Source organism: Teleopsis dalmanni, chromosome 2 (genome assembly GCF_002237135.1).
Source record: "Teleopsis dalmanni isolate 2A chromosome 2, ASM223713v2, whole genome shotgun sequence".
NCBI classification, from domain to species: Eukaryota; Metazoa; Arthropoda; class Insecta; order Diptera; family Diopsidae; genus Teleopsis; species Teleopsis dalmanni.
Window position 1 is genome coordinate 37,476,348 of NC_051847.1, and position 15,737 is coordinate 37,492,084.

Genomic DNA, 15,737 nt, shown 5'->3' on the forward strand with positions numbered 1-15,737 from the left:
CAGATCAATGCACAATATACAAACATATGTTTTAAGAGAATATTCATAAAAAAAACAACGCAAGATACAGCATCTGTCGTAAAAAATATTGTATCTTTTTTTAAAACGTTTCAGACATGAGGTTTGAATTGTAATCCACAAATTTGTAGAATAAATCTCTATGATTTTAACAATCAATAATCCTAACTACACTCACTGTCATATTTATTTAGGAAACCAAATTTTTAGTGGTGTTATTTAAGTACGCTTCAAGTAATTAACAATTATTTAATTACGAGGGATCATTATTAGTTTTAGTAAGGTTAAAAGTTAAGAATGTAATAGGCTAATCAATTAACACAATTTTGTAGAGCTAAAATCATCATAAATTATAAAATTTTTTATATATAAAATTTTTGCACATTTTATTACTAAAATTGTATTATAATATATATGATGTGCAACTAATGCAAGTTACCAAATTTGATGATCAAAATAACTCTAAAATATAAAATGTTTATGTTTTTAAAAATAGTTTTCAAATCATTAAAATAACAGCAATAAATTTTTGCATGAATTTCAAATAGAGTAAAGATATAGAGTAATCACTAATAGATAATTACTAATAAAAATTTGGTTTAATATATCATTAATAGCCATTCATTGTCATTCTTTAGGCCATTGCATATATTAAGTAATTCAAATATGTATAGAAAAGTAATTGTTTCGGGTTAGTTAAATGTATCTACTATATTTTGACATATTGAAATGCACTTGCAATAATAGATATAAAAATTTTGTATTTTGTCAAAAAATTTTCATGACTTAATGATTAAATTAAAATTGACAATCTATAATAATAGACAAAATTAACATATAAAAATGTATTACAAATCAATCTTGTAATAAAACTGCATACCAACATCAAATGCAGATACAGTAAGTGCTCAATTATATGAGCTAATTTACATAGAGGTTGTTTACATAATCGAAATGTTCAGTAAATTTTTTTAGGTTTTTTTTTAATGTGATTGATAAAGAAATTTTTAGTAACTTAATCTTCAAATAATAACTATGAAAGGTTATCGGTCTCAAGCATTGTATTTTTTTCGAAAATCATTTTATGCACAATTTGTTCTCGAAGTTCGAAAGTTTCTCGAAAGCAATAAGTTTCAAATATGGAGATTGTCTACTTCACAAGTGCTTGTTTGTTAAAAGTAGCCAAAACTTTTGTTGAACTAACAGTTCGTACAAATTGGTGTTCACTAGTATCTTTGTCGTCACTATCATCAGTAACATTATCTCTAACTTTCATAGCATCCATTTTATTCGTTTCTATGTTATCTATACATAACCTTCACTACCGAATATTGGAAATCAGTAAATAAACCATTAACTTCATCTACTAATGATTTAGATCAGACTGTCCAAAGCACGGCCCAAGGGATAGATGCGGTTAGTGGGTAATATACATGCGGCCCGCGACATTTTTCTAATCTACCCCAATGAACGTTAGTTTCATTCTCAAGCCTTATACCCACGTTTCATTGTTAGTTGAAACACTTTTGAGCCTGTTTGTAACTCTAACAATGCCCTTAAACAGGCGGTAGTTTGGTTTCGGTCTTCGCTGAAATTGGATTAGTTTCGAAACTAATTTTCTTATATATAGTTTTATTATAAACACTTTGTAAAAGTCGTAGCTATGAGCCACAACACAGTTATCTTTATGGTAGCAATTCCTGTTTTAGCAAGTATGATCTGTTTAATTTTTTTTTTCTGTCATACCTTCGTGAGAGCTTCTATACCATTTATAAACTAAAATATCTAAAATACATTTAAGCGAAACACTGCACTAGCTTCTTGTCAGCGTTTGATCCTCTAAATATATGAGACCTACGACTAGTATGATCTACATTATTGTTAACCTTATAGACTAATATGCTCAACATGCTACTGAAGCCGCATTCATACAAATAATTATAAAAGAAAAATTATTACTCTTTATGCTCAATTGTTTTCCTGTCCCAAATATAAGTAAATTACATCGAGTTGGACTCAACAAAAAAAACTGCAGAAATCCTTCAAAAGCCTTTGTCTATGCAACTCAAAGTAGCACTTCTACCAAAACCAAATTCTAATAGACTACTCAACTTACATAACATAATAAAATTATTAATATTACTTAAATTAGCTAATTATTGTAATCAACGTTTTGTATTCGATCAAAACCATTGAGATGTTATGAGGGTATCATATGGTTATTTTTCTCTATGTAGAATAGATATGGTGAAAATCATGAAAATATATTTTGGTTATATTTAACTTGCACATAATAACCCACTGAGATAAAACTTCAAAGCTCATACACTTGCTAGAAAAATACCAAAGGCCAACATATCCAACAATCCCACATACAATCCTAACTGATCAATCTGTTATAATGAATTATTTAGAAAACCCGATAATAAAACATACTTTCATCCTCTAACTTAGTATTCATTCTTAGTACTTAATAAGAAATTACATACTGTAGAATATGTATATGTATAGTTCCTCAAATTTAAAGAAGTTTAATTACAGCAAAATATTAATCTGTTTATTTTTACTTATTTTAGCACTTATTATAAAATCAATCATTTTGGATTGCATTTCACTCAAAACAACCATTTTTTCACAGTGAACCCTCTGATTATATAAAAAATATATGTATCAAGGCGACTTGTAGTTATTAAGTAACTGAAACTCATCGTTCTTGCTAGCTCAATTTAACTCATTATATTTAAAATAAACCTTTATACAAACAACCTTTATACGTCTGCATTCATCCATAACCAAATATGAATTATAAAAAAAAAGTATATAAATAAATTAATATTATACATAGAACATAAGAGTTGATTGACAAATGCTTGATAATAACTAAAAATATATTTCCTTGATATACACGTAATAAATATTTACGTATCCTAATATGTTTCGAAGAGATTATTCATAAAAATGTGTGCTGTGCTATTTTTACACTATAGGTACTATGCATTTAGAATGAAATAATTTTATCATAATTTTTGCAAATAGATACGTTAAAATTTGAGGCTCTGAAGGCTGCAAGATATACGATAAAATCAATGTGCTTATAACGATCACAACTTATTGTTAAGCTTCGTGATGTAGAACGCCTTTTGCGCCTTGTACAACAAAGGCAAGATCAAATCATCAACATCATCATCATCATCATCATACTTAACAAATTTGGCCTGTGGGTTGCAACACGCCAGCCGCAGTGCTCGTATCTACAAAGGAATCAAGATTTTCTATATGGTAAATTTTGTAAAGCAAAGGCAATAAACGTAAGCATTGTTTCAAAGAGGAGGAAGCCAAGATTATAATAAGAATGGTGCCGACATGTCTGGCGTTAGTGTGTATTTTAAAAATTTTGCGCAGGTACTAGAAGGCATGTACGTATATTAAAACGGACTTTAACATATGGAATAAATACAATGTTTTATGCTTCAATACTAGTATATGTAAATATTAATAAATAAAATAAAAATTATGCAAGTATTGCTCTTTTATGATTGTCAACTAATGATCAATATGAGTAAAGTCTTTACAAGTTTTTATTACCTGAAAGTTAAATTTATTTTTCCAAAGTTAAATTGAAAATCTTAAGGTAACTCATTTATATAATAGACCACACCTGCATGCATCAAATCTATAACAGTTTATAAAAATAAACAAATGAAACAAATATATAAAGAATATCTAGCCAAAGCAAACGTGACGTAATACAGCATACAACGAACCGCAGAAAACGTCAGTTCAACTGTCAACTAATTAATTAAAATTCAATTGAATTTGTTAACCAGCTCGAAATCTAAACATGCTCCAAATTGAAACGGGCTTGTCAGTGAACAAGATAAGCTGTCACACTTTTAACAAAAGCAACAATAACAACAATAATAAGGAACCAGCTACAACTTTGGTAGCCAACAGAAAACCACAAAGGTAAACATGCTCAGCAACACTGAAAATAAATCAAAATCAAATCATTTTTATGACACTTTCAATAAAAGTACCCGCCAGGGCCCAACAGAAGCTACACCGCCATCATTGACTATTGTGGCACCATTGCGCAGCACGGCAAAGTGTTGCATACCGCTGGACAAATGTCAGTCAAATCGCAATTACATGTACGAGTGCGAAGCCTCGTGTAGATACATGGAATTGAGAGAGGGAAAGAAATCAATTGAACAGAGTATTAAACCTTCTTGTACATAAACGCCGTATTGGCCTGGGGTTAGGTGCCAGTTATGCCACCTTTAAGACTTAAGACTGTTGGAATTTACAAAACATGAGACAGAAAAATACCAAAAATAAAAATAAATTTAAAAAATTATTTTAAAAAAATGCGTATACAAGCGCTTACGCTACTCTTTTAAGATTAAACTCAGACATGTTCGGACTCGTTTAATGAAAACTGACAGTCTTTTTTCAATTTACAAATTATCGGTGCTCTGCAAAGTTTGAATTCCTTAAGCCCTAATGAAATACATAGAGCATAAAAATTCTTATATTTAACATTTTTTATGCAACATTAGAAGATTTGTACAATTCTTCTTAAAGTATATAAAAAATATATAAAATATCTAAAGATTCTCTAAATAAATAAATAAAAGTCACTATATATCGCGCTTTTGCCAAAATGATGTAAATAATTAAATTACACCAAACATAAGATAAACAATCCAATCTAATATATCCGTTCAGTCGTATGTAAAATGCAACTAGAGTATAATAGATTTGCTAAGATATTTGCAATGGAGAGCAAGATGTAACTGAGACGGCTCTTAATTTATCAGTACATTCCAACTGGAACTAATAATTTAAATCTCCTACATAGGTATAGGTTGGTATAGGTTGGAGTGGCGGCCTTGTGTCCCAAAAAAGCCCACTTAAGCACAAATAAAGGCCCGTTGTGGTACCACAGGAGTAACGTTATTTGTATATAGATTTAATCAGTATACATTTAACGCCGAAAAGAAAGGTAACGACTCCCCCATTATGCAAAGGAAAACCAACCTGACAGTTCTATGAACTTGGCTAGGTCCCTAACATTACAGGATGACAACTCAGTCAGGTCAGTTAGAAAAGGAGATCCAAGGATTTTTAATCTTCTTCTGGCTAGGGAAGGGCACTGACACATGAGATGGAGTACAGTCTCCTCCTCATCCTCAGAGCCACAGCCTCTACAAAAGTCATTAAAGGGGAGACCCAGTCTCATAGCATGCCTTCCTATTACGCAGTGTCCCGTCAGCACAGATACCGTAGTGCTGAGCAGGTTCCGTCTTAGTTGAAGTAGCTGACGGGTTCTTTTCTTGTCAAAGTTCGGCCAAGTCAACCTAGAAATCTGACATTGAGGTTCGTCAGCCCAGTATTGCTTGGCTATACTCAGGTATTTTTGTATGATTGCCAGTTTAACTGTAGCAAGAGGGACGCCTATATCAGAGAGGTTAATGTTAGGGAGAAGAGCACCTGCCTTGGCTAAATCGTCTGCCCTACAATTTCCTGTGATATCCCTGTGACCAGGAACCCAAATAAGTTTGACCCTAACAAACCTAGCTAGGTCATTTAGTGAAGCACGGCAGTCTTGAGTTGTGATTGACGTGGCTGAGGTGCCCATCAGTGATCTGATGGCAGCTTGGCTATCAGAAAAAATTGAGATTGGTAAATCGGATGTTCGATTGCAAAGAACCCATTTTACAGCTTGGTGAATTGCCATTATTTCGGCTTGAAAGACGCTACAGTGGTTCGGAAGTCGGAGCGAGATGCTGAGACCCAGTCTTTCAGAGAAAATGCCACAGCCGACTCGTTTATCTATTTTGGAGCCGTCCGTGTAAATGTCAACCGTTTGGAGAGGGATCGCTCTTTCAAGGATCCAGTCCTCCCTGCTAGGTATAAGAGATTCGAACCCCCTAATTAGGTCTGGGTAACAACACATGTAGTCAATAGAGACGGGAGTTGGCAGATCCTGATTCAGTATGATCGCGTGGCCTATATCAGTTCTTGACCATCTCCTACATACATGTCCTTTTTTGCACCTCGAACATAAGATGACTACATCTTATAACTATAATATATGCTTGAAAAATATAACTAGGTTTTCTTTATTATATATAAAAATACTTCATTGAAATTTAGTTATGAATTCGTAAAGCTTCAGCTTTAAATTTAGCTATCATTAAAATGACGATATCTGCATGTATTTTTGACATGCTCAGTTTTATTATATAATAACTACTTAAATTTCAATGGATAGGTAAAAATTTTGCTGTATACAGAGAGATCAAAAACAAATCTACATAAGACGAAAAGTTGTATCATTTAATAATAATTTATATCTTTCAATATATCAGATGAATGACAAAAGATACCGTGGGTTAAGAATCTAAGCTTGTCTTCGTTATTTCGGGAGGAAGGGCCAAAGAAAGGCCAAAGAGGACGGATACATTTTCAAGTAATTTTGAATTTTGAGAGAAGAAAATACAGACAGCATATTGCACCGCATATCTGCTAATTATGAGTAGGACGAGAACTTCATGAACCGACTTAAAATTCAGATCAAGGAGATGCGTGAGGGCTTAAGATTTTTTACTGTAGTAAATTTGAAAGTATATTATGAGAATGATGTATTAGATGCCAGACTATAAACTATATTCAAACAACATTTCTATTTCTATCTGTTAGCTGTCCTATATTTCTAACTAAACAAATAAAATTTTATACTAAAATAATACTAAAAATGTTAATATTTTCAAAAAAAGAATTAAAGTTTATATTTAAGATTCATAAGAAATATATCTTTTTCTTCCATATTGAAAATAGAATAAAATAGATAACTTACCTTTTAAAAAACTTATGCAATTAATATTTAAGAACAGTGTCTGGTTATAGCAAAATGATTTCATGATTTTATATAACTAATAAATGACTAGTGGAATGTCATTTCCAAGTAAATTTTTAAAATTTTGAAAAAAAAAATTAATTTTATATTTTCCAAAGTTTCTAAAGTTTCAATACCTTTTAATGATTTAGTTCTATTAATTACTTAGTTCTACTACACATCATGGATATTTGAACAGGAAATAAATTTTAGCTTTTTAAAGCTACAATACTTCTTTCTATGTATCTGCATCTGTCTCTCTATCTGTCTCTCTATTTCGCTCTTTCACTACTTCTTTATCTCTCTTCGTCTTCATTTTTTTTCAATCTCTCTTTCTCTCTTACTTTCTCTGTGCCCATCCGTCTCTTTCTCTCTTATTTTCTCTCTGTCCACCCTTCTCTTTCTCTCTTCATCTCTCTTTCTTTCTCTGTCTGTATCTCTGTCCACGGTTGCCACTTATGGTACTTTAGTACCAAAATTGGTACTTTTTTTTTCGTTTGGTACTCATGTTCAAAAAATGGTACATTTTTGACGACCCAACTTTATTGTGGATATTTCCAAAAAATTTTTTTTATAAATGCAACTTTGTACTATTTTATATTTTGTTCATTTATAACACTATGAAAAACACGGAACGAAAAAATAAAAAGGTGGTACCTTTTTAAACCAATTTTGGTACAGGAAAAAATTTTAAAGTGGCAACCGTGGATATAACAGTTATCAAACGAGAAGAGAAATCATTTAATGTGAGTTCATTATTTCATCATTTACTGCTGCTTTACTCATACTATAGAGGAGAGCATATGATATATCAAAATTGTTCTTCTCTTTATGAGGCACTGGACTAATTGATTTCATAAAAGAATATTGCTCATTTGATTTCATATTGCTCATTTATTCATCCTATACAGGAGATAACAAGATATTTAAAAATCGTTATTGTCTTTATGGGACATTGAACTTATAGATCTCATAAAGCAAGGTATGTACCGCGTTTTGTGAGATGCTATAATACTAAGCTACTTGGACCATATTTTTTAAAATTCAATCGGTTACTTAAGTTTATAAATAGACAGTAAATTAAAGAAAACACCGTAGTAATTTTAGTATAATTGTGTAAATGTACTGAGTTAATAATTTTTGAAAACATTCATGTTATTATTTGAAGGAACGATGTTACACTAAAACCCCTTTAAAGTGTTTCTAAACTATTCAGAACAGAGATTATGGCCATTTATAAGACTAGTATAATACTATGGTGACAGTTTCACATCTTTTTTTTGTTAGAGGTGTTAGTCAGATAAAGGTATTTACTTTATTTCTTCACAATTACAGGGCCTTCGGAACGAAGATCGATAAATGTTTTGGCCAACTGTCAGTATATGTGCCTATAAGTGTCAGTATATTCCACTCCTATCCTTAAATGGAGGAAGATTATACAGAAATATGATTAAAAGAATAACATATGCTAGTTAATGTACCAGTAATTAAATCGAATATTTTGTTTTATTTCATTGGTTTATGTTTTAAATCTTTTTAAATAAAAATTGCCAATAGTTGAGCGAATCTTACAAAACTAATATGTATGGTATTGAGCTAGGGTATATGGTATTAAATGTCGAGCTTGAGGTCAAGTCAATGCGACTTGTGTCTCGTTTTTGACGTACCACAGAGTGTACGCAGTTTGTCAGAAAATATTTTTTGGTGTTTTCCGAATTTTTTCTATATTTGTGTCTCACTCTGAACACCACAGTTCTTTACTATTGGTCCAAATTGGCTTTAATATTGATTTGTAAATTAACAATTTCTTATCTAGACTGAATTTAGAGTTGTGATTTAGTAGCCAGTACAATTCTTTATATATAATTGGCATCTTTTAGCTTATAAATATAACTTGTCCTCGTGGACTTTTCAGATGTATTCCCAGTAATTTTGCGAATGTAATTGAGCTATATCCACATTATTGATTTCAACTAAAGGACATGTTTCTCTGTTTAGAATAAAAGTTTCTTGAACGCATTTAGTTTTATTAACTTTATTTCTCCATTTAGCAAGAAACTTTTCAATCAAATCAAGATTCCATATTCAAATGTAGAAAACCTAATATATATGTCTTGATTGAATTGACTTAAGCCCTAAAGATCAGCACAGATGTAATGGAATCTTTACTAATTATACTCGCAAATATCAATCATAAGTCAATTAATTGTCATCTTCAAATAACCGATAGATAAAACCAGTACCAAAATTAAAGATATAACTATGGTTTTAAATGAGACTATGCTTCGTAGTATTATCACAAAAAATTGCAATAAGTAACTTTCTGTGTTAGTTCCAAAGATACTTACATTGTAGCTTAATTTTGTTAGTAATTTTTATTTAAAATAAAAAAAAATGTAATGTAAAATGTACACATAAATATACATAAAAAACCTACAAATGCAAATCAACGTCAAATGTGCAATGACAATTCCAGTAAAGAGAAGTGCAAAATTCTACAAATCCTTTTGAATGCTTTGTCTTCTTACCCGTACCACGTAAGATGCTTAGGCAGTCTGTAAGGAGGAATTTAGTAGCAGTGTGTTTGCGGCTAATGCGAACGGTTTTGACGGATACATAATCCAATTAAAAAGTGACTACAAAATCAAAATTCGCATGTGAACGTCATGATTTTGAATACTATGTGTGCTCTTAAGGTCTTTGTGAATGCGGATTCTTGTTTTAGTGTCTTACTCAAAAAACTCTGTGACATTTGATTATCTCTTCCATTTCATGACTGAGACAGCAGTGGAAGACCGACAGAGAAGTGAATTTTTAATTGTTTGTAGAAATTTTATATGACATTTTATGATTCGGAAAAATTTTTGCATTGGGTTGAAATTAGATTAATGCCAGCATTTGCTTTAATATTTCGAGAATGTGAAGTTTTATCTTATAAATTTAGTTTTAAAAATTTAAATTACAGAACATTTAAAATATTTAAATGTTATGATGTTAGTACATTGTAAAATATCTAATAAATAGTTGTTTTAAAAAGTATGAGGAGTAATGAAGTGCGAAGAAAATTTCTACAATATTAGAATTGTTGAAATATTTGTAAAATAAAATTAATGATTATAGTTAGAGTTATTTAATAACCCTCCAAGCATTGCATTGGGTATACTAACATAACAAATATCAACAATTTTAGAGTTTTTGTTTAATTTTTTTCTAATATTAGTCACGCATGTTGTTAAAAACTTGTTTTAAGTTCGTCAAAATATTTATACATAGTGTCGTGAGGCACAACAACATTAACAAATTATATTCATGATCGGTATTAAACGATTAATATATTTAGGAACATTTCGCTGGTCTGCATATGTCGATGTCTATAATTTTATTGTGATGAAAGTAATTAGGAAAGAGAAGGATAAACATATGCATAGAGAAAGAGAAAGAGAAAGAAAGAGAAAGAGGAAGAAAGAAAGAAAGAGAGATAGAAGAAAGAGACAGACCGAAAGACTTGGAGATAGAGGGAGATGCAGATGGAGAGATTGAGAAAAAGAGAGATGTAAAAGGAGATGTAAAGAAAAGGAATGACAGAGAAATTAAGAAAAAGAGAGATGCCGAGATAGACAGAGATACGGTTGCCACTTGAAAATTTTTTTCTGTACCAAAATTGGTTTAAAAAGGTACCATTTCTGTAAAAAAAGGCCCAAAATTTTTTTGGACCTTTTTGTTTTCTCGTTCTTTGTTTTTCATAGTGTTATAAATGAACAAAATATAAAATAGTGCAAAGTTGCATTTATAAAAAAAATTAATTGGAAATATCCACAATAAAGTTGGGTCGTCAAAAATATACTAGTTTTTGAACATGAGTACCAAACGAAAAAAAAAAAAAGTACCAATTTTGGTACTAAAGTACCATAAGTGGCAACCGTGGACAGAGATACAGACAGAGAAAGAAAGAGAGATGAAGAGAGAAAGAGAAGGGTGGACAGAGAGAAAATAAGAGAGAAAGAGACGGATGGGCACAGAGAAAGTAAGAGAGAAAGAGAGATTGAAAAAAAATGAAGACGAAGAGAGATAAAGAAGTAGTGAAAGAGCGAAATAGAGAGACAGATAGAGAGACAGATGCAGATACATAGAAAGAAGTATTGTAGCTTTAAAAAGCTAAAATTTATTTCCTGTTCAAATATCCATGATGTGTAGTAGAACTAAGTAATTAATAGAACTAAATCATTAAAAGGTATTGAAACTTTAGAAACTTTGGAAAATATAAAATTAATTTTTTTTTTCAAAATTTTAAAAATTTACTTGGAAATGACATTCCACTAGTCATTTATTAGTTATATAAAATCATGAAATCATTTTGCTATAACCAGACACTGTTCTTAAATATTAATTGCATAAGTTTTTTAAAAGGTAAGTTATCTATTTTATTCTATTTTCAATATGGAAGAAAAAGATATATTTCTTATGAATCTTAAATATAAACTTTAATTCTTTTTTTGAAAATATTAACATTTTTAGTATTATTTTAGTATAAAATTTTATTTGTTTAGTTAGAAATATAGGACAGCTAACAGATAGAAATAGAAATGTTGTTTGAATATAGTTTATAGTCTGGCATCTAATACATCATTCTCATAATATACTTTCAAATTTACTACAGTAAAAAATCTTAAGCCCTCACGCATCTCCTTGATCTGAATTTTAAGTCGGTTCATGAAGTTCTCGTCCTACTCATAATTAGCAGATATGCGGTGCAATATGCTGTCTGTATTTTCTTCTCTCAAAATTCAAAATTACTTGAAAATGTATCCGTCCTCTTTGGCCTTTCTTTGGCCCTTCCTCCCGAAATAACGAAGACAAGCTTAGATTCTTAACCCACGGTATCTTTTGTCATTCATCTGATATATTGAAAGATATAAATTATTATTAAATGATACAACTTTTCGTCTTATGTAGATTTGTTTTTGATCTCTCTGTATACAGCAAAATTTTTACCTATCCATTGAAATTTAAGTAGTTATTATATAATAAAACTGAGCATGTCAAAAATACATGCAGATATCGTCATTTTAATGATAGCTAAATTTAAAGCTGAAGCTTTACGAATTCATAACTAAATTTCAATGAAGTATTTTTATATATAATAAAGAAAACCTAGTTATATTTTTCAAGCATATATTATAGTTATAAGATGTAGTCATCTTATGTTCGAGGTGCAAAAAAGGACATGTATGTAGGAGATGGTCAAGAACTGATATAGGCCACGCGATCATACTGAATCAGGATCTGCCAACTCCCGTCTCTATTGACTACATGTGTTGTTACCCAGACCTAATTAGGGGGTTCGAATCTCTTATACCTAGCAGGGAGGACTGGATCCTTGAAAGAGCGATCCCTCTCCAAACGGTTGACATTTACACGGACGGCTCCAAAATAGATAAACGAGTCGGCTGTGGCATTTTCTCTGAAAGACTGGGTCTCAGCATCTCGCTCCGACTTCCGAACCACTGTAGCGTCTTTCAAGCCGAAATAATGGCAATTCACCAAGCTGTAAAATGGGTTCTTTGCAATCGAACATCCGATTTATCAATCTCAATTTTTTCTGATAGCCAAGCTGCCATCAGATCACTGATGGGCACCTCAGCCACGTCAATCACAACTCAAGACTGCCGTGCTTCACTAAATGACCTAGCTAGGTTTGTTAGGGTCAAACTTATTTGGGTTCCTGGTCACAGGGATATCACAGGAAATTGTAGGGCAGACGATTTAGCCAAGGCAGGTGCTCTTCTCCCTAACATTAACCTCTCTGATATAGGCGTCCCTCTTGCTACAGTTAAACTGGCAATCACACAAAAATACCTGAGTATAGCCAAGCAATACTGGGCTGACGAACCTCAATGTCAGATTTCTAGGTTGACTTGGCCGAACTTTGACAAGAAAAGAACCCGTCAGCTACTTCAACTAAGACGGAACCTGCTCAGCACTACGGTATCTGTGCTGACGGGACACTGCGTAATAGGAAGGCATGCTATGAGACTGGGTCTCCCCTTTAATGACTTTTGTAGAGGCTGTGGCTCTGAGGATGAGGAGGAGACTGTACTCCATCTCATGTGTCAGTGCCCTTCCCTAGCCAGAAGAAGATTAAAAATCCTTGGATCTCCTTTTCTAACTGACCTGACTGAGTTGTCATCCTGTAATGTTAGGGACCTAGCCAAGTTCATAGAACTGTCAGGTTGGTTTTCCTTTGCATAATGGGGGAGTCGTTACCTTTCTTTTCGGCGTTAAATGTATACTGATTAAATCTATATACAAATAACGTTACTCCTGTGGTACCACAACGGGCCTTTATTTGTGCTTAAGTGGGCTTTTTTGGGACACAAGGCCGCCACTCCAACCTATACCAACCTATACCTATGTAGGAGATTTAAATTATTAGTTCCAGTTGGAATGTACTGATAAATTAAGAGCCGTCTCAGTTACATCTTGCTCTCCATTGCAAATATCTTAGCAAATCTATTATACTCTAGTTGCATTTTACATACGACTGAACGGATATATTAGATTGGATTGTTTATCTTATGTTTGGTGTAATTTAATTATTTACATCATTTTGGCAAAAGCGCGATATATAGTGACTTTTATTTATTTATTTAGAGAATCTTTAGATATTTTATATATTTTTTATATACTTTAAGAAGAATTGTACAAATCTTCTAATGTTGCATAAAAAATGTTAAATATAAGAATTTTTATGCTCTATGTATTTCATTAGGGCTTAAGGAATTCAAACTTTGCAGAGCACCGATAATTTGTAAATTGAAAAAAGACTGTCAGTTTTCATTAAACGAGTCCGAACATGTCTGAGTTTAATCTTAAAAGAGTAGCGTAAGCGCTTGTATACGCATTTTTTTAAAATAATTTTTTAAATTTATTTTTATTTTTGGTATTTTTCTGTCTCATGTTTTGTAAATTCCAACAGTCTTAAGTCTTAAAGGTGGCATAACTGGCACCTAACCCCAGGCCAATACGGCGTTTATGTACAAGAAGGTTTAATACTCTGTTCAATTGATTTCTTTCCCTCTCTCAATTCCATGTATCTACACGAGGCTTCGCACTCGTACATGTAATTGCGATTTGACTGACATTTGTCCAGCGGTATGCAACACTTTGCCGTGCTGCGCAATGGTGCCACAATAGTCAATGATGGCGGTGTAGCTTCTGTTGGGCCCTGGCGGGTACTTTTATTGAAAGTGTCATAAAAATGATTTGATTTTGATTTATTTTCAGTGTTGCTGAGCATGTTTACCTTTGTGGTTTTCTGTTGGCTACCAAAGTTGTAGCTGGTTCCTTATTATTGTTGTTATTGTTGCTTTTGTTAAAAGTGTGACAGCTTATCTTGTTCACTGACAAGCCCGTTTCAATTTGGAGCATGTTTAGATTTCGAGCTGGTTAACAAATTCAATTGAATTTTAATTAATTAGTTGACAGTTGAACTGACGTTTTCTGCGGTTCGTTGTATGCTGTATTACGTCACGTTTGCTTTGGCTAGATATTCTTTATATATTTGTTTCATTTGTTTATTTTTATAAACTGTTATAGATTTGATGCATGCAGGTGTGGTCTATTATATAAATGAGTTACCTTAAGATTTTCAATTTAACTTTGGAAAAATAAATTTAACTTTCAGGTAATAAAAACTTGTAAAGACTTTACTCATATTGATCATTAGTTGACAATCATAAAAGAGCAATACTTGCATAATTTTTATTTTATTTATTAATATTTACATATACTAGTATTGAAGCATAAAACATTGTATTTATTCCATATGTTAAAGTCCGTTTTAATATACGTACATGCCTTCTAGTACCTGCGCAAAATTTTTAAAATACACACTAACGCCAGACATGTCGGCACCATTCTTATTATAATCTTGGCTTCCTCCTCTTTGAAACAATGCTTACGTTTATTGCCTTTGCTTTACAAAATTTACCATATAGAAAATCTTGATTCCTTTGTAGATACGAGCACTGCGGCTGGCGTGTTGCAACCCACAGGCCAAATTTGTTAAGTATGATGATGATGATGATGATGTTGATGATTTGATCTTGCCTTTGTTGTACAAGGCGCAAAAGGCGTTCTACATCACGAAGCTTAACAATAAGTTGTGATCGTTATAAGCACATTGATTTTATCGTATATCTTGCAGCCTTCAGAGCCTCAAATTTTAACGTATCTATTTGCAAAAATTATGATAAAATTATTTCATTCTAAATGCATAGTACCTATAGTGTAAAAATAGCACAGCACACATTTTTATGAATAATCTCTTCGAAACATATTAGGATACGTAAATATTTATTACGTGTATATCAAGGAAATATATTTTTAGTTATTATCAAGCATTTGTCAATCAACTCTTATGTTCTATGTATAATATTAATTTATTTATATACTTTTTTTTTATAATTCATATTTGGTTATGGATGAATGCAGACGTATAAAGGTTGTTTGTATAAAGGTTTATTTTAAATATAATGAGTTAAATTGAGCTAGCAAGAACGATGAGTTTCAGTTACTTAATAACTACAAGTCGCCTTGATACATATATTTTTTATATAATCAGAGGGTTCACTGTGAAAAAATGGTTGTTTTGAGTGAAATGCAATCCAAAATGATTGATTTTATAATAAGTGCTAAAATAAGTAAAAATAAACAGATTAATATTTTGCTGTAATTAAACTTCTTTAAATTTGAGGAACTATACATATACATATTCTACAGTATGTAATTTCTTATTAAGTACTAAGAATGAATACTA